General features: G+C 35.8%; 1 long non-coding RNA gene across 2 annotated transcripts in view; it reads right to left on the bottom strand.

The window, feature by feature from the left end:
• Positions 1-5,346: 5,346 nt before the first annotated feature.
• LOC121385757 overlaps positions 5,347-23,806 on the bottom strand; it is a 34,327-nt gene continuing 15,867 nt past the window's right edge. For both annotated transcript variants that reach the window (XR_005959579.1, XR_005959580.1), the window contains 2 exons: positions 13,016-13,151; positions 5,347-5,472 (listed from right to left, as the gene is read on the bottom strand). This is a non-coding gene — a long non-coding RNA (uncharacterized LOC121385757). The remainder of the gene's footprint in view (positions 5,473-13,015; positions 13,152-23,806) is intronic.

Here is a 23,806-nt window from a genome sequence, read left to right as displayed (position 1 = left end):
CAGTATATGATGTTGTGTACATAGCGAAATGACCAAAGGGAACGTTGCAGCTGTTACTAAACTTTTTCGAGACTTCTATCGACTGTGATGCTGATTTCAAACAGATTACTTTGCATCTTTCTCATACAAACAATGTAGACCCGTTATCTTATTATTTTCTTCCAAAAACAGTGACATGATTAGGAAACACGTATTTATAAAAACAATTGACAAACAATTACAGCTTTTGCACGAACGATCTGTCGTTTATGTTGATATTGGTTTTGCATAACCGACAGACGAACAACAAAATCTTTCGTGCCACATTTTGTGCCCACTAAAATTCTGAACGAAACAAGACTCTACTGCTTTTTATCCTGGGTAATTACAAATTAATATAAACATACCTGGCTTCGCGGTCGTAGATGGCGTGGTTGGAATAGGTGCTAGAACAGAAAACATTGTATGGTCATATGTGGGGGGTTTTGTTTGGTTTTTCATAGTAATTTTTTTCTTTTTGTCTTGGTGTGTGTGTGTGTGTTTGTGTGTGCGTGTGTTTGTTTGTTATTCGTCAGGGGTTTTTTTGAGGGTTTTTTTCTGTTTTTGTTTCTTTTGTTTTATTTGTGTGGGGTTTTTTTATTATTGGTTTATTTTTGTTGTTGTTGTGTTTTTTGGGGGGTTTTTGTGTTTTTTGTTGGGGGGTAACCATTAATGAAATTATACCAATTGTAAAACATATGATTTCTGCAACGTCATTAGGGTTCATTAAATAGTGTTGTGTCACAATTTTAGCTTTAATTTGACACAGTTTGCAGTCTCATAGTAAAGCAACCATATCTTTTCAGGTTGGTATCTACATAAAATAATTTGATATTTCGTATGAATAATTTTTTTTTTATGTACAATGGAAATTATATCCCAAATATAAGTGCAGACGACGATTTTCATCACGATAACGGTTTTGGCATATATATAATAAATAAAAATTTACATAATATTGTGTTGATATAATTGTAGTAATATTTAGCAGTTCGCGATAACATTGGTATTTAACTACGTGTACAAATGGTAAATGTGATAAGAGATTAGATTCATTATGTTAATGCACTCGTATGTTTACCACATAATATATGCTACGATTTCTAGAGTATATATGGTAATAACAGTTATTTACTAGCCCAGCATTCAACATCATTAGCCATGGGGGTGGGACTACCACAGTCTAGAAGCCCTGACATTAACTGATTACATTCTTATGATTTCAGTGCCACCAGACCCGATGACAATGAAAATGCTCCACCTATAGAATTTCATAAAGATGAAAGTACACAAAGTGATGAAAACTGTCAGTTCCAAGTGTTCAATGCATTAATTACACATTTATGTGTTGTAATAATAATGTGGTGTGTAAATTATTTACACAAAAATGAAACCTAACCCACGACATATATACACCTGTATATTCAATATACACCTGACCTACTTCGGGTTTTTTCTATTTCATGTAAAACAAAAATAATTTGTGCAACATGTTTTGCATATGGTCAATATTCGGATAAATCCGCTGTGCATGCAAGTCTTTGTTGGTATAAACTACAAAATCACAAAACTTTGAGCCAGTTACCATCAGCTATCCTTGAACCTGGTTATAGTATTGATGATTCTGAGGCAAAATAATTGAATTGCCTTCCATTTTCAAAATAAAAAATTTAAGTTCATCAACTGCTTGATTAATTGTAAGGTCTCTTGCAGTATATGGGTATTTGGCCGCAATTATGCCACAATCATTGTTATCACATACTTTACCATCTGGGCTGGCACCTAAAAACAAAAAGTCTTTATTTACCACCAGTCCACATTCACCAACTTTGATGTGAATCTACAATCTTTAAGTGAAGTTGTATTATTCGACATACTGGTTTTGCTTTCACAAAATGTACTAAAAAGGTAATGAATACTGAAAATGCGCCCAGGTGCAATGCCTTCTTCACATGTTATTATTTTCCGAGTTTCACTCTCTTAATATATTCTTTTACTACTCAGAAGTTCTCTAAATTTATATATATTTGGTCGTATATAATAATATGGACGCAAACATTCTTTCCGGGTATTATTGAAAAAACTACATACAAATAAATAATGAAATTCGTCTCCGATGTCGTTTTCATCACAAATAGTACAAAGTCTATCTTCTAATAAAACTGTATTCCAACGTCCAGTCTCAACAGGTAAATAATGGTTAGAAGTCCTAAATTTTATCATAACAGTCCATAATTTTTCAGGAATAATATTAAGATAATTTTCAAAATTTAATTGGTCTTTGAAATATTCGTAGGTTTTACCTCTCGATGATTCTGAAATATTATTTTTCCATGTTTGTAAATACTGGTCGTTTTGTCGTATGCTAATTTGTTGTGATAGCCATTTTACCGATATAAAGATTTGTGACAGCCATATATTACTCATTTCTAGATGATCTAAAATATTTTTAACAGCAACAATCCAGTTATAGTTAGTTCCATTGCTAATATGGTCTCTCATCATTGATTTGTATAATAATAGAGATAGTTTAGATTGTTTCCCCGAGATAACTCGTGCCCAATAACAAATTAATCTTTTGTGGATAGTCAACTCCACTGGCATTCTCCCAAGTTCACCATATAACATGCAAATTGGGGTAGCTTTTTTCACAGGGAGAATATGTCTAATAAAATTGATTTGAACAGAGTTATAGACGTCGTTGTTTTCGAATCCCCATATTTCACATCCATATAATAATATTGGCAGAACCATCGAGTCAAACATTTTGAGTTTACATTCTATTGATAGATGACAATCTTTTGCTTTTGCCAGAATGAAATACATACCCTTTGTCGCTTGTTGTTTAAGTCTAATCTTAGTACTTTTGAATTTATTTAGTTTAGTAAAAATGGCACCTAAATATTTGTAGTCTTTAACATTTTCGAGAGTAGTTTTTCCAATTTTAAAAGTATATTTATAATCTTTAGAATTTCCATTAAAAATTAAGACTTTTGTTTTTGTAGTATTTATTTTAAGTTTCCAAATATTACAATATTGATCGAATATATTTACCGTGTGTTGTAAATTGACCGCACTTGTTGCTAGTAAAGCAGTATCGTCAGCGTACAATAAGCAAATAAGATGTATTCCAATGTCTAGTGTGCTATTTTTATTATCTGCGATGGAAGAAACACCTTCACAACCGTGGTTAAGTAAATAGTTTTCTAGATCATTTAGATACAGGGAAAATAAAATCGGGGATATATTTTCACCTTGACATACACCATTATGGCATGCGAATAATGGTGATTTCTTGTTATTTACAAATATTAATGATTTTATACCTTGATACATTTGATATATGATTCTAAAGAATTTACCATTTATGTTATTTTCTAGTAACTTGTGCCATAGATGTGCTCTTGGGATCATATCGAAAGCTTTTTCAAAATCCACAAATGCACAATATAGTTTCTTTTTCCTTTTTTCGGGATATCAGTTAGTGAATGAAGTGTAAATAAGTGATCTATATTCGAATAACCTCTGCGGAAAGCAGCCTGGGCTTCGCTCATAACATCGTTTTCTTCAATATAAGTAGTTAACCAGTTATTTAATACTGTTGTAAATAACTTTGAACAGCAACATAGTAATGTAATTGGTCGATAGTTTTCAGGGGATGAACTACTACCTTTATTTTTAAAGATTGGTATAATTATTCCAGTCAGCCATTCTTCTGGATACACACTATGGTCTAAAAGTATATTAAAGAGTTTAACATAGAATGGGAGCAATAAATGTGCTGTCGATTTAATATATTCGTTAATTATTTTATGTACACCTGCTGCTTTATTGTTTTTTAGTTGTTTTATTGATTTTAGTATTTCGTCCTCGCTGAATCTTCCATTTATGATATCATCGTTGCTTACTTGGTCTGCGAGATCATCAATATTTATGCCGGGCACTGTATCAGCCGATAGGTCCCTATTTAATTCACTGAAATAATTAAAGAAGTCTTCAACTGGTAGTACACTTTCTGTCCTGCTTTTTGTCTCTTTAAATATTTTATAGAATTCTTTGGGGTCATTTGTTTTTAATAGCCTCATGTTCTGCTCTGTTTTAAATTTGTAATGAGAATAAGATTTAAATATATATTTCTTATAGCATTACTTGCGTTTGTTAAGTTCATTTTATTTGTTATAGTTTTATGTTTCGAGAAAACATTTTTTGCCTAAAAATATGTTTTTCGTACAAGCTTGCACCGTTTACTGAACCAGGGTCGCTTATTATCTGGCGAAGTGCCAGATTTATGGTTAGTGTCGGCAGGTGGCCGAATGTTAAGTTGGCTGAGTCTACAAATAGCTTGTTCAGCGTGTCGACTGTTTGGTTTACACGTGTTGGGATACTGATAGATTCATCATCGAGAATACCGATAGTGACTGAAGTTTGTACTGATATTGCTAATAAATTCTTCACTTTTACTGGCGTTCCATTTACGGATATTAATTGACTCCAACTCGTCATTTACACATTGGTTATGTTTAGTTTGTATGTCACGTTCTGTTTGAATCTTACAGGTAAGTACAACTGCACAGTGGATATCTGAAAAGAGTGGGACAAAATTACACACTTCAAAATCAATGACAGATTTAAAGATGTGGTGAGTACCAATAACATAATCAATCAAACTACAATCTTTACTGGTGACTGCGCCTATATTTTTATCTTTTCCGCATCTACCATTGAGGATATATATATATATATAGTATTATGTTTGCACAAATCAAGAAGTTTGAGACCATGGCTGTTAACCTTACCCGTATCCTGGCTTGCTCTGTCCCTGGGTACATTTAAAGTATCAAGCTTTGCTATATCATTTGAAAAGGTTTCTATGTCAACATTATCAATATATATAGTATTATGATCATCAAGTGTAGTGTAATCGGGCAAACATCTAGTTCTTGCATTAATCAAAAGTATCAACTTTTAAGTATGGTGAGCCAATTGGGGGAATATACACAACACCAGCAGCTACTCTATTACCTATACACTCTTTGTCTATTTCGGAAATCAGCCATTAAGTATCAAGTAAATAATCATCATCTGCAAACGCCTGTAATGATTACAGTTAACTACTAATAGATATGTTTACCAGTATGAATATTCTATGTTATAGGGCATTCGTGTTACGAACACATGTCATGTCACAGATGCAGTGGGTAATATCTCAAGTCAGTTGTCCATACCTACAACTGGTAATCTCATTTGTTGAATTTAATGCCCAGTGTCTAAGTTATTCTAAAACTAGAACTAAAGCTTGAAGTTATAGTCTGAAGCTAAATTAAGTCCACGGGGAATACATGTATGTGTCAGTGAGTATATGATAAACATATTCAATAATTGTACATTACCTATACCAGGCTTGATGGTAGTCAAGACGGCAACAAACAGGATTGATAACTTCATGTTTAGTGTCTATAAATAAAATAAATGCAATTTAGAATTTTATTTTAAACTAAACAACAGGATAAGTGATTATAAGCATGAGTCAACAATAATACAGACAACAAAACATTAGTACATTGCCACAACGTTGACTTCTGTCTGTAATCACGGTGGAAAGTCACTGTTACACCAACGTCGATTTCTGTCTGTAGTCACGGTTGAAAGTCACTGTCGCACCAACGTTGATTTCTGTCTGTAGTCACGGCTGAAAGTCACTGTCGCACCAACGTCGATTTCTGTCTGTAATCACGGTTGAATGTTACTTTCGCACAAACATTGATTTCCGTCTGTACAGTCACAGCTGAAAGTTACCGTCACGCCAACGTTGATTTCCGTCTGTACAGTCACGGCTGAAAGTCACTATCGCACTAACGTTTATTTCCGTTTGTACAGTCACGGCTGATAGTCACTGTCCCACTAACGTTTATTTCTGTCTGTACAGTCACGGTTCAAAGTCACTGTCACACCAACGTTGATTTCCGTTTGTACAGTCACGGCTGATAGTCACTGCCGCACTAACGTTGATTTCCGTCTGTACAGTCACGGCTGAAAGTCACTATCGCACTAACGTTTATTTCCGTTTGTACAGTCACGGCTGATAGTCACTGTCCCACTAACGTTTATTTCTGTCTGTACAGTCACGGTTCAAAGTCACTGTCACACCAACGTTGATTTCCATTTGTACAGTCACGGCTGATAGTCACTGCCGCACTAACGTTGATTTCCGTTTGGACGGTCACGGCTGATAGTCACTGCCGCACTAACGTTGATTTCTGTCTGTACAGTCACGGCTGAAAGTCACTGTCACACCAACGTTTATTTCCGTTTCTACAGTCACGGCTGATAGTCACTGTCGCACTAACGTTTATTTCTGTCTGTACAGTCAAGGCTGATAGTCACTGTCGCACTAACGTTGATTTCTGTCTGTACAGTCACGGCTGAAAGTCACTGTCACACCAACGTTGATTTCCGTTTGTACAGTCACGGCTGATAGTCACTGCCGCACTAACGTTGATTTCCGTTTGTACGGTCACGGCTGATAGTCACTGCCGCACTAACGTTGATTTCTGTCTGAACAGTCACGGCTGAAAGTCACTGTCACACCAACGTTTATTTCCGTTTGTACAGTCACGGCTGATAGTCACTGTCGCACTAACGTTTATTTCTGTCTGTACAGTCACGGCTGATAGTCACTGTCGCACTAACGTTTATTTCTGTCTGTACAGTCACGGCTGAAAGTCACTGTCACACCAACGTTTATTTCCGTTTGTACAGTCACGGCTGATAGTCACTGTCGCATTAACGTTTATTTCTGTCTGTACAGTCACGGCTGAAAGTCACTGTCGCACCAACGTTTATTTCCGTCTGTACAGTCACGGCTGATAGTCACTGTCGCACTAACGTTGATTTATGTCTGTACAGTCACGGCTGATAATCACTGCCGCACTAATGTTGATTTCTGTCTGTACAGTCACGGCTGATAGTCACTGCCGCACTAACGTTGATTTCTGTCTGTACAGTCACGGCTGATAGTCACTGTCGCACTAACGTTTATTTCTGTCTGTACAGTCACGGCTGAAAGTCACTGTCGCACCAACGTTTATTTCCGTTGTACAGTTGCCACGGCAGATGAGTCACTGCACGACGTCTGATTTCTGTCTGTAGGAGTGGTGGCTGAACAGCACTGGCGCGGCAGCATTGATTTCCGTCTGTACAGTCACGGTTGATCAGTCACTGTCGCACTAAAGTTGCATTTGTGTCTAATCAGTCACGCAGTGATAATCACTGACGCACTAATGTTGTAGGGTCCTCTCTATTTGTAGTGTCGGGGTCTTCCCGATAGTCACGATTTCGAACTAGAATTCGTTGATTTCTACCGTGCCACAGTCACGGCTGACGTCACTGTGACTGACACCAAGTCTCAGAGAATACATTCACGGTTGATTGCCATCCTGAAGCCAAGACGTAGCCCTTCCTCGACTTCGATAGTCACGGATGCAGTGGTTACCATTGTCGAATTTGGAGTGTGTCACCGTGACAGTGGCAAGCTCCATTTGGTAAACGGAAATATGGTGGAAGTGCTCACTTGTGGAAGTCAGGGTGTGTCTTGAACATTTATTTTCTCTGGCTATAATATATGAAACAGATGCTCTTTAAACTACTGTCTTTCTGATTGGGAACTGTTGTACAGCAGTCACGGCAACGCGCACGTTGGAAAAGAAAATTGAAGCAAACCTAGTCATTTCTTAATAACATATTGATCATTTTCGAGTTCAATGATAACACATATTTGGCATATTAATCACTAATACACACACTACAGTACAGGAAGAAACTACTGAAAGGGGCTGCTGCCGGGTTTCCTCCTGTGATGCGTGTATCAATGGTTAATATACTCTTCAAAACAATAGAGGAATGTAATAAATAACAGCCAATTAAGGAAGTATTAAGAGGTATCACTATCTATTTACTAATAATTATAATAAAATTACAAAGCAGTTTTAAATTATACTGATACAATTATTAAGTACCTCGACTCACCAGAGTCCCATGCTAATTGGGAAATAACCTTGAATCATGCCCTCGGAGCCCCCCAAAACCTCACGACTTCGGCGCTCGTTCAGTTGACCCTATACCCCCCCCCCCCCCCCCCCAATAAGGGCCTGTCATTGTGTATGTCTACTCTGCTATAGCATTTTCCATTAATTTATCGTATAGAAAAGTGCACTATTACTTGGTGTCTGTGTAAAGTGTCATTGCTTTTTGTACCAATCACGTGTGGGGTTTTTTTCAAAATATCTATAGTCCATCCCACGGTAAAAGCCTTTTTTCATACTCTGAAATTTACTACAAGTTATTTATTTCTGAGCCGATTGATTTATAAATTGAATAGAAAAACAATATTTAAATTGTTTTTATTTCCAAAACATTTTTACTTTTCTTCTTACGTCAGACTAAACTAAACATATTTATAAAATAATTTTTTTTATAAAATGATGGGACGGACTTATAAATATTTCGCCTGAATAATTCGGCCATAGGCCAGTCAATCTAAGACAAAAAATGGCCTAACCCACCACAAATTGCAAACCCACCTAAGTAATATAGTAAAATTCTACTCAAAAATAATGAGTGGAACATTGTTTATTTTCAGTTTCTAAATGTATCATTGTGTACCTTTTTGTAGTAGATTTGACCATTTTTATAAAATATGCTTAATAACAACCCTTATGGTATTTAGTATTTAAAAAATGGAAACTCATTTGATTTTACATAATTCATGGGTGCTGAATCCAAAAATAAATGTAGCCAACTGAGTTTTTGATTATTTATCTTTAAAAATTTAAGATGGCCGCCAAATATATACCCACCAAAAATCTAATATCCAGGATTTTATATGGGGTACATTTATAATATTATAGGCTATTTTTATGTCTTTTGTATCACTCCCGTAGAACACTGCCGGAAACGACCGAGTAAAATTCTCGGTAAAAACATTTGCCTGTAAATAGCCGTGACGTCACGAAGGGAACGCGCTTCACAGAAACCTACCACGAGATGACTTCCAGCGCAAGCGAAAGTGGGACCGACAGCGACTGCCAAGCTCATTGATCATGCGATTTTTCTTTCGATGATGAATAGTGTAGTAATGACAACTGGACTAATATTTGTGCAACACAACAAATAATGCCTTATCAGTTTGAACCTGGAACGTCTTCCGACGAACCACCGGCCTGACAGATGACGATGAAAATGGTCGTGGAGACAGCTTACCACTAATTTACAACTTGTATTCTTGTTTTGTTCTTTAGCTTTTCGTGTGAATTATTTTGCTACACTGTATGTTCTAATACTTATGATGTAGTAGAAAAGACGATAAATAACTCTTGAATTCTGCGAGTCAAGTGGACCCGATATCGGTAATTTTAAGAAATAACAAAAACGACTTTTAGTCCGTCCCATCCCTCTATGAAGATGGGGTTTTTTTGTGTGAATAATTTCAGTTTAGTTTGACGTAAAAAAAAAAGTAAAAGTGTTTTGGAAATAACAAAACAATACTATTTTTTGTGTGCAGTTGTGAAAACAGTCTGCTCAGAAATAAATAACTTATAGCACATTCCATAGTATGAAAAAAGGTTTTCTCTGTGGGAAGGTAAAGTAAAATTAATTTAATGTATTTATAGTCTGTTTTACAGGGAACGCCTTTTTTCATACTATGGAATTTACAAGTCATTTATTTCTGAGCCGATTGTTTTCTAAGATGCATACAAAACTAGCTTCTTCTTTTTTTCTTTTTTTTACAAAAAAAAAACCCTACATTTTTGTAGGATGGGACGGACTACGCTATAGATACTTACTTGTCTGTACTTTATTGTTTTAATGTTCTCGAACTGTAAAGAAAAATCTCACAAATGAACGAGATGCAAACGACAACAAATCGGATCTCGATAATTGCACGAACCGTGCATGAGAAAACAAACTGACCGGAGTTGAAAGCATAACGCAATTTGGGGCATTGACGATATGCACCCCAAGGTCGTTTCGGTGTGGATGGCGTCGGCTTCTTGTCATTTGTTTTGTGTCGCAAAAAAACTGTTGGTACGGCATCTTTTTTTAAAAGCCATAACACATGGTATTCCCATATCTCGCTTAAAACGACAAGCCAGTTCGGACGAATCGAAACTAAAGTGTCTGCTGTCGCAACGGTTTCCGGCATTTTCTTCCTGTCCAGTATTACCACGTTGTTTTAATCAAATTCACACACAGCTTTCTCACAGCAACATTACTAGGAAATGCGTGAAAACTAAATTTATCGGCGTTTGTATTGCTACAGCCGCCAAGAACACGCCGTTTAACCATAATAAACACAAAAGAAGCAATGAACAATGGCGCTGACTATCGAAAGGAGTTCCCTTCGTGACGTCACGGATCAAATCTTACGGAAATTCCCGAAACGAATTCAGCTGGTTCTGTTTTTCAAGGGAATATTTTTAAATGGAAAATATACCGGTATATAATTGTTTTACTTTTTTTTTTTCTTTTTTCTTTTTTTCTAATCATATTAAATAATATCTTGATTGATATAGCTCAATACATCATACATCTGGAACAGCACTTTAAATCCCAAAATGTAATATCTACTTTTAATTGGGGTACATTTATTATATTAGTCATCATTCCTATTTCGTTTATATGTGACATAATTCACTCTTAACACTGATATGATGTTGTAATCTGATTACAATAATTTCAAGATGGCCGCCATGCATCTATCAAAGCAAGAAACAATTACATGTATATATAATTGGGGTACATATATACTATCATTGACCATTCCTATGTTTTATGTGAATTAATTGATATAGTTGTTATTCTAATGTCTTATCAATAACATCTTACCACATCAGATGTTTAAGAGATTTAGTGAAGCAAGTTATGATTTCAGTGTCAGATACTCAGAGATTTAGTGAAACAAGTGGTGACTTCAATGTCAGATACTCAGAGATTTAGTGGTGGCAAGTGATGTAGATTATAAACTTCATTAACTGTAGAACAATAGTCCTTAGAATAAAATAATCATAGTGTCCCAGTGTGGTATTTTTTCACATTATTATATTACAAAGTCACTTACCAATCAATCTTCAATCAGATCATCACTATTTGCACAAATGCCTCTACAATCACTGCATGCCATCATGCAAGGCAAACCAATACTGCGACAACTGCAGCGCTTGTTAGCACAACCCCCTTTGCAAGAACACCTCACAAGTTTAAGAAGAGACTCTGGTGCTATGGCCAAGTCTGAATGTATGTATTCAAGAGGATCCAGTTTGTGTCCTTTCCATTCTTGAACCTGGTGAAACACACGGAGACTATGGTATTTGGTAGCTGAGGATGTGGGTGGAAGAACACGTGGGTGAAGGGAAGATTTGGTTACAGCTAACCTTTCTTGAAACCTTACTAATCTTAGTTGATCCAAAGTATCTGATGATCTGCCTTTGTTGAGGCAAACAATTGCCTTTTCTCCTGCTGCGATGATTTCAGATGGAGTCGAGTTTAGTTTGCCAAAAACAATGGCTTGTTCAAGGAATGTTGCATTGCCCTTCAAAACTTTCAGCCCAAGCCCTTTTCCAATCCCAAACAATCTTGATGTTGTGTCGCAACCCAGCGGTGCATGTGCAAAGAGAATGTTTTTCTGATACAAAAGACATAAAAATAGCCTCTAATATTATAAATGTATCCCATATAAAATCCTGGATATTAGATGTATTGTTTTTGTATATATTTGGCGGCCATCTTGAATTATTAAAGATAAATAATCAAAAGATCAGTTGGCAACATTTACTTTTGGATTCATAACCCATGAATTATGTAAAATCAAATGAGTTTCCATTTTTTAAATACCAAATACCATAAGGGTTGTTATTAAGAATGTTTTATAAATATGGTCACAAAGGTACACAAAGATACATTTAGAAACTGAAAATAAACAATGTTCCACTCATTATTTTTTAGTAGAATTTGACTATGTTATTTAGGTGGGTCCAAGGTTTAAAATAAAATAAAACTTCACTTTAAAAATCTTGCAATTTGTGGCCATAGATTGACTGGCCTACTAGTTACATAAAAGACCTGCGAGTCGGTGGGAGGTGGGGTAGGCGTGGCCTAAAAATAGTTTCGCTTCATAGAGATATGAACAAAAAAAAAGTCAGCACCTCTCGACCAATCAGACTGCCGTAAAGGGTATACACGCAAAGAAACTTAATTATTTGGGGGGTTTTAACGCCAATTCACTTTTTTAAAATAGGAAAAACGTCATTCCCATTATATAGGGACTCAATTTGTAAAGGTAATTTCACTCGCTATTAAGTTTAAAGTTTAAAAGAAAAGATATAAAAAGTATATTTTGTCAATAATATTTATTATGTACGAAGCTAAAACCAGGGTGCGAAGAGTAACTGTCGTCGACCTTATAGTCTGGTCGTTGAAGGCGAAAAAAGAGGTTGAACCCGGGGAGAAAATGGTATAGAAATGATTTTGGTATTATTAGAAGCGCTGTGTTTGTAGAACATCATATCCAAAATCCACTAAAATCCACTTTTGGGAATTAGTTTTATAAGTGTTTAGAAAATACAAAAACAAAACAAATATCCCAAGTGACGTTACATGTGGCCTCATTTAACCAGTGCGCGGCGATTGAAAATACAATGGTAACTAAGTGTATCTAAGTACATCACAGAACAACGTGTCATAAAATGTCATGGTACAGCGAAACCGTAATAAATATAGTTTATAAAGCTGCAAATTATGCATACATTGTCATGTGTTATACCGTTTAAAGACATGTTTTTTTTTAAATAGTATTCTCAGTTTGTATTCCGTGACATATTTCCAACAAATATAGCTTTTTTTTAGTAATTAAAATAACAATGTACTTAAATTTTCTTCCTTAGACTATAAATATCTATATATTTAATGCATTTCTGACTATGTTAATTGAATATGGACCTACTTTGTTTCTCTTCCAATGGTGACCAGAAATTATCTCCCCCATAGAGGTCGCGTCATTATTATACAGTCTCACTTTTAACAGCTGTTCGGTAATGTGATTTGAAGCGCCTGCTCGCATAAAGTTACTTTGTCCATCACTGTAAGAATATGAAAAGTAGTCATATGACAAAATACAACAAAAAACAAACTGATTCGCTGGAGAATGAGACGTTTGTATGTCATTGCCAAAAACCTATCGATTCTCGGTGAGTGGATTTTTAAACATTTAATTATTAATATATTAGATCTCTATTTGAATAAAATCTAGTTGAAATATTATATTTTCTTCCTTTCCTGTATATTACGTGGAGATTTGTTTATTTGTGTGTTTTGTTCACTGCTTTTTGTTGGTGGGTGAGTTGGTGGGTTCGCCCCCTCCCATGGCATTGATCATGTTTGTTGTTGATTATTTATTGATTTATTATTAATCAATAATTTCACAAACCTAAAAAAAAAAGTGTTTTAGAAACAACACACTTTTTTAAAATTATGTACAGGGCCAGCGGAGTGTATTTGAAAGAGGGGGTAGTTCAAAGGCTGTGCCGTGTGTGTGTGTGTGCGTGTGTGTGTGTGAGAGAGAGAGAGAGAGAGAGAGAGAGAGAGAGAGAGAGAGAGAGAGAGAGAGAGAGAGAGAGAGAGAGAGAGAGAGAGAGACAGAGAGAGTATATGAGGGGGCCCGAACCTGTTAGTGGGGGTTCGGAGGCATGTTCACCCGGGATAAGTTTAAATTTCAGATGTTTTCATAAGGCCTTTTGAGCACAGTAACAGGAAAAAAGAGGAGACCATGGCCCTATCGGCCCTCACCTCTTCCGCAGCCCCTAATACACAATTTGAATAAGAATTTTTATGTTGTTGTTTTTGTTGTTGTTTATTTTAGACAGGCAAATAACATACATACAATACATACATAGAATAGTGAAGGTGTGGTGTGCCCATTAAGGCGTAAAAAAAATATGTTTTTGAAACCGACCCTACCTAAAAAAAAAAAAAAAAAAGGCTTACCCTAATTATTCTTCCCTACTTTAAATACTTTATATTTTAGGTTAAAAGGAGTACAAATGTAGTTTTAATTTATTTATTTTTTTAGACTGGCCCAACCTAATATTTTTTCCCAGAAACACAGTTTGTTTAGGCACATGGCAGAATAAAATTTTATTATTCTATATTTTATTATTCTTTTGTTAATCTGTCTATAGGGGGCCTATGAAATAGTCCATGTCTTGGATTTTTTGTGGGGGGTTGTTGTTGTTGGAGTTTTTTAGACAGGCAAATAACATACATACAATATAAACATAGAATAGTGAAGATGTGGTGTGCTCATTAAGGCGTTCTTGAAACCGACCCTACCTAAAAAGAAAAGGCTTACCCTAATTATGTTTCCCTACTTTAAATACTTTATATTTTAGGTTAAAAAGAGTACAAATGTAGTTTTTAAAAAAAATTAAGACTGCCCCAACCTAATATTTTTTTCTCAGAAACACAATTTGTTTAGGCACATGGCAAAATAAAATTTTATTTTCTTCATTTGTTAAAACTCTATATTTGATTATTCCTTTGTTAATCTGTCTATAGGGGACCTACTAGTTGGGTATCTGTTTTGTAAGATGTAATATGTAGGATGCATTTTCTTTTTATACTAAGTATATCTGAAATTACTGAGAGAAAAACTACAAAAGGATGCTGTGATGGTGGTGTAAACAAATAACTCCAATGAAAGTGAAAATGCTGAAAATAAAGTAATGGGTAGGAGTAGCCTTTGTGGTGGCCATGGGTTACCTTCTCAGTGAGTTGGCATCTATGCCAAGTGTGGAAATTACCATGGGCCAAAATTATTAAGGCTGTTTTTTCTCAAACACAGATGTTTAACACCAAATTTAAAATGTGCTGAGATATTGTAATAAAAATATTCATTTTCTTTCATTGTTGGTTATTGTGTTTGGTTTTTGCTACTGACCTCTCCCCCCCCCCCCCCCCCCCCCCCAAAAAAAAAAAAAAAATAATAAAAAAAATAATAATAAATGACTATAACAATAAAATACTTTTCAAATTATAATCTAGAATTTATTTACTTATATCCTGAAACTGGACATTCCATTATTTTAATATTGGTTCAGTTTATTTATTACTTTTTAAAATAAATGTTGGGGGGGGGGGGTTGTGAGTTTTTTCTCTCTTTTTTTTGTTGTTGTTGTTGTTGTTGTTGTTTTTTTGCCTAACTAGACTATTTTGGACAAATGTAGCAAAAAAACAACATTTTATTCTGCAGTGACTGTTAAGCCGTATAACAGTTATAATACATTAACTTTTTGGGGAAGTATGTTGACTAGATTATGATAAATTCTAACATGACATTGACAAACACATTTTTAAACTGAAAATGTAAATACCAGATAGTTATTGTTTATCTACTTATCAAAGTAAAGTTTGTTTGTTTTATTTAACGACGCCACTAGAGCACATTGATTTTTAATCTTATCATCGGCTATTGGACGTCAAACATATGGTCATTCTGACACTGTTTTTAGAGGAAACCCGCTGTCGCCACATAGGCTACTCTTCTTTACGACAGGCAGCAAGGGATCTTTTATTTGCGCTTCCCACAGGCAGGATAGCACAAACCATGGCCTTTGTTGAACCAGTTATGGATCACTGGTCGGTGCAAGTGGTTTACACCTACCCATTGAGCCTTGCGGAGCACTCACCCAGGGTTTGGAGTCGGTATCTGGATTAAAAATCCCATGCCTCGACTGGGATCCGAACCCAGTACCTACCAGCCTGTAGACCGATGGCCTGCCACAACGCCACCGAGGCCGGTATCTATCTACTTATCAAATACATGTACATGCTAAGCAAGTAACTGTGATCATATATTGAACATGAAACGAGCCATGTGTGAATAGTGTATGTAATGCATCTCTTGAAATGAATGTAATTAGTGTTAAGTTAATTGGTGTTGTACTTATATTCACTTTAAACTATTAGTAAACCATAAGTGTACTTTTATACATATAGTACACTTGTACAGGTATGTGAATAAGAAAAACCTATGTTAAAATATTTAATGAGTCATAATTATTTCTTGCTGCATCTCATTCGAAGAGAAAACAAGTAAATTAATGTCTAAAGCAGTTTTCAATTGCTGTTAATTTCATTATCAGTGGAAATCATGGAAAGTCATGAATTTTCTTGGTAAATAAGTGTATGAACCATGATTAAGATAATTTACAGTGAACTTTTCTTAATATAAGTACTGAAAAGTAGAATATTTAGATATTGGTAGGCCCTATGTCAAATACATTTATGTTGAAACAGGATCACTTAAATCAGAATTTCTACCAGATAATGTAATTTTGTACACACAAATTAAATTATTTACATTAACAAATTATAAACATTGCAAAACAATACCACTATCATTTCTAATTTCATGTAGATGTGCATGTAAAAGCATTGTTATATTTTTACTTGCATGCAAAAAGGAAAAAGAAAATTAACAACAAAAAACTGTATATTTAATATTTATTTCTGTAATTATATGTATGTTATTGATTTTATTATTATTATTTTACATTGAATATATATATATATATATATATATATGTATGTATGTGTATGTGTGTGTGTGTGTGTGTGTGTGTGTGCGTGCGTGCGTGTGTGTTACAATAATTTGTGTTGTTTTTTATTTCACTGAAATAATTTATTAAAAGATTATTATGTCGACAAATTTGGTAGAATTTACACTACTCTGCAAACAAATAATTTGTGGTTTTAAACACGTATATTTTCATATTAAATCGCGATAACAAACATTGAAAGTTTGCTGCATTGTAAGATGTTTCCGACTAATAAAATATGTCTACGATTAAACTTACATATTAAATATATTTTCTTGTTTAGAATATTAGTGTCTGTATATTCAATGTGTTTCTGGTCGTCTTAATATTTGTAAGAAGCCCAAACTGGATTGTATCTTCAAATAATTTCGTACGTACGAAAAAATATTTTTTAGGAAATAAAATGAAATTGAACCTAGTACAAATATTAGAACGATCAGAAACACGTTTAATATACAGCCACTAATATTTTATGCAGAAAAATATATTTGATATATTATTACAGTCGTCAAAAAGTCTCTGTTAGTCGATAACATCTTAAAAATTGCAGCAAACTCAGGTATGTCCCGTGAATAGAACCCGGAAGTAAACAGCGAAGAATGGACTGTGGCGTTTTACAAATTAATTTTTTTATTAAATGCTGTTACCGGGTTGTTTTTGTTTTTTTATTGCAAACAAAGTATTATCAGTTAAATACGTACACATTTAATGGTTTTGGCATGGTGGATACGTTGTAAGAACTTTAGGGAGTAGCCTACATGGTTGGGGAAAACGCACGATATGACTGAACATTATTTTGTTCTTCTGTTTTTTTCCCCAATTTCCTTCTTTTTTTTCTGTTTTTTAAACCACCAACTGCGGAAAAGCCGGCGCAGACGAGCGTTAAAAAATGTAGCGACGTGCATTAAAAATCGCAGTCCGCCTAAAAGCGCATGCCGCTCGTGTGCGCCTACATGCGTCGCGTCAGCGTTTACCAGTGTACAAAATTGCAGCAAACGTTACACTGAAAATAAATCGCGATGCCAAAAAAAAAAAAATCAAAACAATGGTGCCACATATCATGTCGTTGACTTTATTAACGTCAAATGTAGGCTTACTGTACGAATATTACATATACTATTATCTTGTTCAATTATTTAGATCCAACGTTTTTTGCAAATGTTACGTTTATTTCCTATTCGATATTTGTTTTCTTTGCATTTACATGAAAACAAACCCAAACCCCTACAGGTTTTATATACAAATCATCATATAAAATGCACGAAGTTGACTTAATTCCACTTTTTAAAAATCTCTGTGTCGTTTGAATGCACGTTATTTCGCCTATAAATAACTAAGGTCATTTGCATATCAAAACATTGGGATCTGAGGCTACGTGAAGGCCATTATAGCTTGTTTCACTAAATCAAGGTTATTATTGTTTTGCAGAGTGTAACAGCATTGTCTAATCTTTCCGTTAAACATAGATGTAAACAAACAGAACATGTAACCCTTTCTTGTAGGTGCATTATATTTAATAAATTTAGATAATGTATTATGTATTTTTATTTTATTATATCAATTATATATTAGCATACCATACCTAACCTAACACAACTGAGGTGTAGCACAGTAATAAACACAAATCACCTCACACACCGCAGGAATGTGCTTTCCAAATTTAAAAATAAATTTAATGCAGGGCCGGACCCAGAAGACCGGGGGGAGGGGTAAAATGTTAAAGGCCACCAACATCAAATAATAATAAAAATGTTATTTAATTTGCCTCTAAATTGGGAACTCATACGTGTAAATATATATATATATATATATATATATATATATATATATATATATATATATATATATATATATATATAGTATTTAGGGTGGTGCTAGGGGCTGGGGTTTGGGGGTGGGGTGTTACATTTGTAATGCGAAAAACCAAAGGGCTATTGTTCGGACTCGTATGGGTTCAACCACTTTTTCATCCCGCAGACACAGCCCTGAATATTCAAAATACGATAGCATTGCTTGGTCAATAACATCATTATTTCGATCTATGACTGCACGTGCTATTGTAGCAATGTGTAAACCACGTAAAATACAAATTAGGTAGGGTATATAAATTCATTGAAAATGTATTAGTCGACATTCTTGTTATTGTGATTTTTGAGGACGTCAATATATCAGACAGGAGACTGTCCTATCTCCATGAAATATCCAGTTTACGAGAACAGGGGTATTTAATAGTGTATCAAGATGAGACCTGGGTGAATGTCAACCACACAACATCCCACCACTGGACAGATATCCACCCGGGCACAAGTACCGCCAATCACCTGCCGAAATCAGACGCTGCTGATCGAGTTCCTAAACTCTGTTCGGTGATTGGGAAGGGAAAAAGACTTATTATTTGTCATGCTGGCTGTGATAAATATGGATTGATAGATAGCTGTGAATTGATCTTTGAGGCTAAAAAAAACAGACGGAGACTATCATGGTGAGATGAATCATGACAATTTCATCAAATGGTTTGAAGAACAACTTATGCCTTCTCTACCAGAACCTTCTGTTATCGACATGGATAACCGCAAGCTACCACAACAAACTAACTGAGATTACACGACGTCCTGCACTAAACGCTAAAAAGGAAGAAATTCAGTCGTGGCTACGAAACAAAAATATACCTTTTGAGAGTAACACGACAAAGCCAGTTCTTTATGAACTTGTGAAAAGTAACAAATGTGCAAAGCAATTTGTTACTGATGATATTGCTGAACGCCATGGGCACTTGTGTTTAAGACTGCCGCCAAGATATTCTGAACTCAATCCGATAGAACTGATCTGGAGTCAAGTCAAAGGGCACATAGCTCGTCATAATGATGGTAAAATGACCACGGTGCGGAGAGAACTTGCACATGCATTGAACTCTGTCACACCTACACACATCTCTGACGCAGTTAAACATTTTAGAAAACACAATAGTTTTATAAGAAATAAAATACCCCCTGTGATAGTCCCCCTTAACGAAGATAGTGATGAAGAAATGAGTTCGTCGACTGATTAAGTTATTTCTCCATACCCATCAAGAGTATTACTTTAATGTATGCATGAACTCTTTAACACCAAAAACAATTTATTTCCATATCATTCACTATCAAACAACCTAACAACCTATAAACTAATCGACTAGAAATGCATATAGACTACACATACATACGAGAGAAATGTTTATTTAACGACACACTCAACGCATTTGATATACGTTTATGTGGCGTCAGACAAAACGGTTAAGGAGCATTATGACAGTGAGAAAGAAACTCGCTACCGCCACATGGGCCACCGTTTCCGATAAGCAATTTTGATAAGCAATAAGGGACGTTTTATATGCACCATCCCATAGACAGGATAGCACATACCACAGCCTTTATACATCAGTTGTGGTGCACAGGCTGGAACTAGACACAACCCAATGGGTCCACCATGTGGGATCGATCAGTCGACCTACCATGAGCGAACGCTTTACCTCTGAGCTACGTCCCGCTCCATATACAAAAGAAGCCTTAAGTGGGGTTGGGGTTGTGCAGAGGGTCACACCTCCACCAATCGCATGCATACCATATTCTTCTCTCTCTCTCCCTATAAACATATAACCATATATTAAAATATGTTGAGTGCGTCGTTACATAAATGACGTCTCTCTCTCTCTCTCTCTCTCTCTCTCTCTCTCTCTCTCTCTCTCTCTCTGTCTGTCTCTCCCTTCAGCGCGCGCGCTTGTGTATTCCACAATATAATTATAATATTTGATACATATTTTTTTTTTTCAAACAGGTTTTGTCACTTGAACTCCCCACCTGAATCCGCGCCTGCTTCATGTTTACAAATATTTTCTTAAATATAGGTCATACTACGATTTGTGCGGATAGGACGATAGAACCGAACATTAGTTTGAAACGCACTATAGAATGATGCTTTTGATATGCAAATGACCTTAGTTATTTATAGGCGAAATAACGTGCATTCAAACGACACAGAGATTTTTAAAAAGTGGAATTAAGTCAACTTCTTGCATTTTATATGATGATTTGTATATAAAACCTGTCGGGGTTTGGGTTTGTTTTCATGTAAATGCAAAGAAAACAAATATCGAATAGGAAATAAACGTAACATTTGCAAAAAACTTTGCCCCGAGTGCCTGTACCAGGTTCATCCACCTGAGTATAGTGACAGAGTTTTGAAGGCTGCCGAAAAATTACAAATGACTATTATCCTGTTCAATTATTTATATGCGATCTCAGCGAAGTCGAAATCGGTGACATCGTTACAGTATCGTATGTAGAATCTGTGTCACTGTAATATTTCTTTTTCACGATTTGTGTCTGGACAACATTTGCAGGTTGTCCAGCGATCCTACTTTTCCTACCGTTTCCTACTTGTTGGTCTTTGTCCTATTTTTCAGGGGGTAAAGAACTCGCTAGATGCGCGGTCGGTTTGGGATCGATCCCCGTCGGTCGACCGATTGTGCTATTTCCCGTCCCTGCCAGTGCACCATGACTGGTATATCAAAGGCCGTGGTATGTGCTATCTTGTCAGTCGGAAGCGCAGGATCACTGGTCGGTGCAAGTGGTTTACACCTACCCATTGAGCCTTGCGGAGCACTCACTCAAGGTTTGGAGTCGGTATCTGGATTAAAAATCCCATGCCTCGACTGGGATCCGAACCCAGTACCTACCGAGGCCGGTCACAACTGGACAAAGGCCGTGGTATGTGTTTCCTTTCTTTGGGAAAGTGCATATAAAAAATCCCTTGCTGCAGTAGGAAAAAAATATAGCCGATTTCCGCTGATGACTACTTGTCAGAATTACCAAATGTTTGACATCCAATAGCTGATGCTAAATTAATCAATGTACTTCAGTGGTGTCGTTAAACAAAACAAATAAACTTTAACTCACATCACTGTTCAAATTTAGTAATTTTCTGTGGTGTTTTAGAATTTCAGCCTCAAAATATCCACTCCTTATATCCAGTTGCCGTTAAAGTTCACACTATTTATACTTTTCCACCTCGGTTTTATACATTAAAAGACCCAATCGAAATGTGGTTCTGTAAAACTTTTTTTTATCCCATGCCAAACAAAGATAGCACTACTTGCAGCTATTTCCATTATTTTATGCATTTTGCATTAATATACTTTCTGTGTTAGACGCAGTAGTTTTAAAAGCCATTCTAACATGTTTAGTTTTAACAGATGATATTTTTATATTAAGTTTGTGTAACTGTAATATCTTGTGTCTAAAAAATATAGGGCTACTAACAGTTTTTTTTTAAATTCAGTATAATTGTAAATTGTTCTAGTAACAGTTTTCAAATTCAGTATAATTGTAAATTTTTCTGTTAGCTGTTTATGATATTGCTTCAAATACTCTGTAGCTAACACTTTAATAATGCGTTATGGAAATTTAAATTAATCATGTTAATCTAATTTAGTGTGCTACAAGCTATGTGCATCAACATTACTGTACTTATAAATAGGTATATTTCTTAATATAGTGTACAACAATTTAATTAAACCGGGGGGGGGGGGGGGGGGGGGGGTATTGGAGGTCAAAACCCTTACTTGCCCAAGCTTAAAAACAAAATTGAAATGTATTTTCTGGGGGAGAATGGCCCCATATAAACTTCGCTCAACACAGTCTATAACCCCAACCCCGCTGAAATCCCTGCACACGCGCCTTGGAAACCCGCTACATTTTTTTACAAAGGGATCGTTTATATGTACCATCCCACAGACAGGATATCACATACATTGGTCTTTTATATACCCGCCGATGGGGATCGATCCTAGAATGACCGCGCATTTAAAAACACACACCTTTTTAGGTCTAAGTAATGAAAAAAATAGCATATAGTCTTGAAAAATGTTACGTAAATTGAACACAGTAACCTCTTCCTCTACCCCTAGAGCGTTACGTAATTAGTAACACCCTTTTACATGTAACGCGTATACCAACAGCTGGCCACTGTCAAAATTTTAAGGCAAATCACCCACCCACCGACCCCTGGAAAGGCGTTGCACCTTACCTCTATGGATATAAATATGTTTTGGAGATATGAGACGACCCCTCAGTCAAGAGAGTTAAATTTGTTTAAAAATTGCGAAATCTCACGTGATCTCTTGTTGGGGAATTCCATACTTGTGATAAGCCAGTAAAAAAAGAGTTCGGTAGGAGCCCGTCAAAAGTGTCCCACTTTCGAAATACTGGCTTTATTTTTGACCTGGATAAGCCAGCGTAGTGAAACCAATGCGGAGTGCGGCGTCATATATACACCAAACGTAATTGGATTTTCTGTTCTATATGCTGGCCTCAGATTACAGTTATCTTCCCATCCGGAAATTTGACCGCGCAAGTAGTCTGCTGTTTGACTGTGATTATTTCATGGCAGACAGCTATGAAGTGGCAACTATTTGACTGAAGTGACAGCGGAGAGCATGTAGTTTTGTAAACATGTGTAACTTGTTTACATTGAAGACTTATTTGTGGTAATTCCGGCCCATGCAAAAGTAGTGCTTTTTGTGTAAAATGGGTGTACTCCAGCCTGGTTTAGAGGGTGTTTGTTTAAACCAATATGCTGGGAGAAAGAGCTGGACAGCAGGGGTTGTCCTTTTCAGGGTATGTGTCCCCCGGGCAGGCAAAGGTACATACAAATATCCACAGGCCTGCTGATATTAATAAAAATGTTATAGCCACTAAGGCTATATAGAAAAATATAGCGAAATTAATTGTGGTCTGAGGCCTGCTTAAATAATAAAAATATTCCGGATACTGCCGCTTTAAGTGGTGCGCAGAAAAGGTCTCTTCCGGTTTACGAACCACACGACCCAAAAAGATTGGGGGGGACTCCCAACCTCTATACAGGTGATTTTCTATATGAATACGACTTGGCATATGCAAACTGTATGTATAACTGCATCTGAAGAGTAAAGACGTCTGCGTAATGAGACGTTTCCCGATCGAACACACGTTCAATGGTGAAAAATGACACCGGCTTTACTTAGGCCTACTGTTACTGTGGTAAAACCTTGCACAAAGAAAGCGAATACGCTGCTATCTGTCCGTTATATGTACTTCTGTATTAATGATTAATCTTATTTGTAT

This window comes from Gigantopelta aegis, chromosome 12 (assembly GCF_016097555.1).
Source record: "Gigantopelta aegis isolate Gae_Host chromosome 12, Gae_host_genome, whole genome shotgun sequence".
Taxonomy (NCBI): Eukaryota; Metazoa; Mollusca; class Gastropoda; order Neomphalida; family Peltospiridae; genus Gigantopelta; species Gigantopelta aegis.
Note: the sequence above shows the minus strand (reverse complement) of the source record. Positions and strands in the feature narration are given on the sequence as shown.